This window comes from Schistocerca cancellata, chromosome 9, assembly GCF_023864275.1.
Source record: "Schistocerca cancellata isolate TAMUIC-IGC-003103 chromosome 9, iqSchCanc2.1, whole genome shotgun sequence".
NCBI classification, from domain to species: Eukaryota; Metazoa; Arthropoda; class Insecta; order Orthoptera; family Acrididae; genus Schistocerca; species Schistocerca cancellata.
This window is the reverse complement of record NC_064634.1, coordinates 243,023,502-243,030,055: the sequence shown is the minus strand read 5'-3', so window position 1 is coordinate 243,030,055 and position 6,554 is coordinate 243,023,502. Positions and strand designations below refer to the sequence as shown.

The window sequence follows — 6,554 nt, the reverse complement described above, 5'->3', positions numbered from 1 at the left end:
CCTGCGAAACCCTACATTTCAACAGGATAATGCACGACCGCATGTTGCAAGTCCTGTACGGGCCTTTCTGGATACAGAAATTGTTCGACTGCTGCCCTGGCCAGCACATCCTCCAGATGTATCACCAACTGAAAACGTCTGGTCAATGGTGGCCTAGCAACTGGCTTGTCACAATATGCTAGTCACTACTCTTGATGAACTGTGGTGTCGTATTGAAGCTGCATGGGCAGCTGTACCTGTACACGCCATCCAAGCTCTGTTTGACTCAATGCCCAGGCGTATCGAGGCAGTTATTACGGCCAGAGGTGGTTGTTCTGGGTACTGATTTCTCAGGATCTATGCACCGATATTGCGTGAAAATGTAATCACATGTCAGTTCTAGTATAATATATTTGTGCAATGAATACCCTTTTATCATCTGCATTTCTTATTGGTGTAGCAATTTTAATGGCCAGTAATGTATATGAACGGAGCAGAGACGATTGGCGACTCATTCTAGTGACGATGTGTGGCGCGAATTCGGAAATCAGCCAGTTTATACGACTTTGACAAAAGCCAGATTGTTGCGAACCGGTGTCTGGGAGCGAGCTTCTCGGAAATTGCGGAGCTGGTGGGCTGGTTCAAATGGCTCTAAACACTAACTTCTGAGGTCATCAGTCCCCTAGACTTCGAACTAGTGAAACCTAATTAACCTACGGATATCAGACACATCCATGCCCGAGACAGGATTCGAACCTGCGACCATAGCAGCAGCGCGTTTCCGGACTGAAGAGCCTAGAACCGCTCGCCCACAGCGGCCGGTGGAGCTGGTGGGCTGTTCACGTGTTACTGTCGTGAGCATCTGTGGACAGTGGTTGAAGAATGCTGAAACCACGAGTAGGCGACAAAAAGTTGGACGTCCAGAACTCATTACAGAACATGGGGATCGGAGGCTTGTCCGTTCTCTAAAGCAGGACATCTGGCGATCTGTGGCCGAGCTGACGACAGAGTACAGTTCTGGCGCAGATTATTGTGTTTTCGAACACACCATTCAGACGCCAGCGTTGAACAGGTGTTCCGCAGCAGAGGACCCCTACGTGTTCCCATATTGACCCAATAACACCATCAGTTATCGTTACAGTGGGCACAGGGTCATCGAGATTGGCCCCCGGATCATCTAATCGTGTCGCCCGATAGGATGAATCACGTTTATTGTTAAACCAGGTCAATGGTCGTGTCCAGATACGCCATCGTCCAGGCGAACGACTGCTCGAAAAACGCCCGCGTCCCGGACGCAGGGCCGGTGGAGCAGTTTATGTAGTGGGGGACATTCGCCTGGGCTTCCGGGGGGCCTGCGGTAGTGATCAACTGTACGATGACAGCTGTGGACTACGTGAACGTTATTAGGAACCACATGTAATCTCTCATTCTTGAGGTCCTCCTCAAAATCGATGGCACCTTCCAGTAGGATAACTGTCCGTTTCACAAAGTCAGAATCGTGCTGCAGTGGTTTGAGGAGCGTGGTAGTGAACTCACGTGATGTCAAATTTGGCTTATCTGTATCCGATGAAACGCAACCGGGACGCTATCGCGTCCACAAACCGCCCGCACGTTAAGTTACGGGAATTGAGTGACTTCTGCGTACGCGTCTGGTGCCACAAACCTTTGGAAACTTACTAATTACTTGTCGAAACCATGGCACGCGGAATGTCTGCTGTGATGCGTCCCAAACGTGGTGTAAGTAGGCTATGTAAGTAGGCTGTTTAGGTTCTTATATTGGTAACGCCGCCGCCACGTAGAGCTCTCTGTATGAAAATCACTGGCCGTGCTGTGTGCAGTCTGTGGCTAGTTTGCATTGTTGTCTGCCATTGTAGTGTTGGGCAGCGGCAGCTGGATGTGAACAGCGCGTAGCGTTGCGCAGTTGGAGGTGAGCCGCCAGCAGTGGTGGATGTGGGGAGAGAAATGGCGGAGTTTTGAAATTTGTAAAAATGGATGTCATGAACTGCTGTATATATTATGACTTTTGATGACTATTAAGGTAAATACATTGTTTTTTCTCTATTAAAATCTTTCATTTGCTAACTATGCCTATCAGTAGTTAGTGCCTTCCGTAGTTTGAATCTTTTATTTAGCTGGCAGTAGTGGCGCTCGCTGTATTGCAGTAGTTCGAGTAACCAAGATTTTTGTGAGGTAAGCGATTTGTGAAACGTATAGGTTAATGTTAGTCAGGGCCATTTTTTGTAGGGATTTTTGAAAGTCAGATTGCGTTGCGCTAAAAATATTGTGTGTCACTTTCAGTTTAAGCACAGTCATGTATAATTGTTCTAAGGGGACGTTTCAATGGACCAACACATTTTCAACTCGGTCGTCATAATATTTTGACTCATCAATGTACAGATAAAACTGCTACATGTCTTTGGTGAAGTTCCGACTATTCTGACCATATTGGATAATTTATTTTTCCTTTCATTTGACCACAAACCGTACTTCATCCCTTTTGGTCCCCGTACATGAGATTTCCAAGACAGACTAGCGAACATTGTTAGATGCTACTTTGTTTGTTTTTCACACATTCGTGTGCTTCATCAATAGTGGTGCATTAAAAGATCAGCTTATTGTAATATTCTAGTAGTGTCCAAAAAAATATCGCGGAGGGGACTTCTATAAAAATGATAATAAATTGAAACTCTCAGCTGCCGACAGGTGTTATTGACATACCTCGATGGTGACAGCTCAAAACGTGTGCCCCGACCGGGACTCGAACCAGGGATATCCTACATACATGGCAGACGCTCTATCCACCTGAGCCACCGAGGACACAGATGAGTAGCGCGACTGCAGCGACACATTCCTTGCACGCTTCCCGTGAGTTCCACATTCCCAACTGTCCACAATCTACGTACGTAATGTACCTAATAGATATTTGCCCATCAACTCATTACTCGCGCGCACTAAGGTGACGATTCCCGTAAGAGTTCGTGCAACCTGTGCGCATTCGCACAGACCAAGGTCAATGGCTGGATAGCTTTTAACTATACATGAAGATAGTAACTGCCGTTGAAAGAACAGATACCATTGATGACGTGCAGCTTCTCTACAATAAATGATAATTAATTGAAACCCTCAGCAGCCGACAGGTGTTGTTGATATACCTCGATGGGGACCTGAAAATGTGTGCCCCGACCGGGACTCGAACACGGGATCTCCTCTCACGGGAAGCATGCAAGAGATAAGTCCCCGCAGTCGCGCTATTCATCTGTGTCCTCGATGGCTCAGATGGAAAGAGCGTCTGTCATGAAAGCAGGATATCCCGGGTTCGAGTCCCGGTCGGGGCACACATTTTCAGCTGTCCCCGTCGAGGTGTACCAACAACACTTGTCGGCAGCTGAGGGTTTCAATTAATTATCATTTATTCTAGAGAAGATGCACTGTCATCAATGGCATCTGTTCTTTCGAGGGCAGTTACTATCTTCATATATACTTCTATAAAAGTTAAACAAAAAGAGGATGGAAGGTATCCCACAGCTAAGCCCTCAGTTTATTCCTGGATGCGATAACAATAGGGTTAAGAAATATCACATCTACGTCTACGTCTCTGGCCTAGAAGTCACCTTCTGGTTTCTGATCGAGAGTACATACAACACCAGGATCTCCCTTCATGTTTCATTCCCAGATACTGTAGCACGGACAAGAAATATTGTTAGCCCCTTTCATATATGCAAGAATGCTATTAATTTTTCCCTCATAATCATCAAAGCAAGATACACGTTGAAGTCAGATAAATTTATGAGCTCGTATTGGAGCAAAGTCCCTCGCTATCTTATGTTCAACACGATACATAGCGCATTTCTTGTCGTCACGCCCTTGAAGTTCATTTGGCATTTGCGTATCGCTCTTACACTAACAACGCAAACCTTGCGAAGAGTACTGCTCTTCTTTGAATCTTCCCTACCTCAACCGTTTATTCGGATTAGTGTCTCTACGATCAATTCTGAAGAAACTGTCAAACGAGCACCTAACCTAACCTAACCTAAACTACGGAACCTCCTTCGTGGGCAGGATTGCAGTAATAACCTTTTCTTGCAGTAAACACTTCTCGTATCTGCCTTCCTTAGGATACATTTATATGCCCGTTCCATCTTTATTCTCTCCAGACAGATACTGCCACCTACTTGATAGCTGTAACTGATTCCAGTATATGATCGTCGATGGTGTACTCAATAGATTTCTGATTATTGCCTCTGTTTATATGCATAACGTAATTATGTTGTGAGTCAAATGACAGCCTTAAAGTTTTCCAGCATACCACAACTATTTCCAGCCAAGTGACCTCTCTGTACACATTTGGGTCGTCTGCGAATGCTCTTCAAGAGCTTTAAGTGTTGCCAGGAGGTCATTTATAGGGGGTGTTTCAGGAGGAATAATGAGGTTGTACAACAGAATAATTCGAATAAAACATCCGATATAACAGGTTTTCGATTTTTAGTTGTTACAGAGATAAGGTATGATCCAGCGCTTTGGTCTCCAGTTGTTACGGGTTTATTTATCGATAGTCATTTTTGTAAGTTCAAGCTTTGAAGCTGTGTTTGACTTTGACGACTGAATCTTACAACTGTGACTTTGATTCTGACGTTTTGCCCAATTCTACAGTTGTGTTACCGGGTTGGCTTACAGGGCCCTTTATCTAAATATTCATGGAAATGAACGTCCAGTATTACTGGAAGCTCCTTCTGCGCCCATAGGGATGAGTGTGTTCTGATAGGATGACGGGGCGTTTACGCAATCTACTCATCAGGTGACACATCATCTAAGCTTGACATTCCCACGAGGATGAATTGGCAAAAATAGATAATTTTTTGGTCACCCAGATCCCTGTACATTACTCCTTTAGATTTCTGTATGTTGGAGGGGTTGAAGGTGAGGTCTGCAGATAAAAAGCGAACACATGAGAGGAACTGATCGTTCGGACTGTCAGTTGTGGTGCCCTCATAAAAGATCACCATGACGATTCCTGCAGAGCTACACAGGGTGTTGGCAAGACAATTCAAGAGTGCACTGAAGTCGGTGGTGGAATTTACGATCAGCTTTGAACTTAATCAGGTGCAATACCTCCTGTGACTATTTGTTTGGGTCACGTTTTAAAAGCTTTATCTCTGAAACCAATTATAAATCTGTTATATGGAATGTTTTATTAGAATTAACTTTTAGAATTACCTTCTAAAATACCCTGTATCCAGGTATACCCTGATACCGCGTATCGTACATAGTAACGGTCCATTTACTGATCCTTGAAGCGCATGGCATGCTACCCCGTGCCGACAATGTCTTCCCATTGCGAACTTCGTACTAAATTAAATTAGATATGAAGTTTACGTTACGACAGCATACCTTTTCTAGTACTCCGCAAGCTCGTATTTCGTTCACTAGGTCATGGAGAGAAATGTCCGAGGAAGCCCACTGCCGTGTTTCAGGCTTCGGCGAAAAACACAATATTTGGTAACGGTCTCCAGTGACCTCTTAAGAAGTGCAACAAAAGCCTAAAGTGACCTTTGTTGTGGATTCGGTGGTTTTTGCGATTGTAGGTCTATATTTGTTTTTGAGAACGAAGATGGAGAAATAATGAGAGTTCATTCAAAACGTTATGTTACAATGTTGCAACAGCTCACACTGTGCCGTTCTGTACATCTGACCTTTCTTAATGGCGAGTATGACCGACACCGTTCTCCAGTTTCGGTGGTAAAAATGGATTGTTGATAGAAGACGGTCAATATTTTTGCTGCCTTCGATGTAAACTCTGTTTTCAGCTGGTTTGCAATTCTGCGCTCATTTGTGTCGATATCTGCCGTTTCCTCTTCGAGCCGACGTCGACAGCGGAAACTATGTTACAATTTTTTTTTTTCAATGAAGAAATTTAGGCAGGCAAAGATTAGTATTTCATTCGGTGCCGTCATGACACGCGAACGTCGAGATAGACGACGTGGGTCCATTGATTCTTTGGAGAGAGGGAGGCTGGAGGAGGGGGGAGGGGAAGGTGAGTATTGTTGGATGACTTAGGGTGCGATCGATGATGATTATGACGATGTTTGGTTTGTGAGGCGCTCAACTGCGCGGTCATCAGCGCCCGTACAAAGTCCCAATTTTTTCACAGTCCAACCTAGCCACTGTCACAAATGATGAGGATGATGATGAAATGATGGGAACAACACAAACGCCCAGTCCACGGGCAGAGAAAATCCCCAACCCGGCCGGGAATCGAACCCGGGACGCCGTCATCCAGAGGTAGCAACGCCAGCTACTAGATCACTAGCGGCGGACAGGTGCCATCCATGTGAAGCGTTTCATATTCACACGGCAGCTGATCTCATCTGGACTGGTTTACAGCACGTCTTGTACCGAAAGTGGAATAACGTGTCCTCCACGTCTGACTTGTAATACAATATGAAAGGCAGCTTCATCAGCAATACTATCGCTTTAGGAATTTTACTGTTTGAACTACTACAGTAATCGACCCGTCTGTTTCCTTATCCTGAAGCTTTCGTTGCGGTCATGAATGAAATTCATGAAACCGAATTACA

General features: G+C 45.0%; 1 non-coding gene across 1 annotated transcript; it reads left to right on the top strand.

The window, feature by feature from the left end:
• Positions 1–3,240: 3,240 nt before the first annotated feature.
• Positions 3,241–3,314, top strand: Trnas-uga (transfer RNA serine (anticodon UGA)). Its single transcript has one exon. It is a non-coding gene; the product is annotated as a tRNA-Ser (tRNA).
• Positions 3,315–6,554: the final 3,240 nt, after the last annotated feature.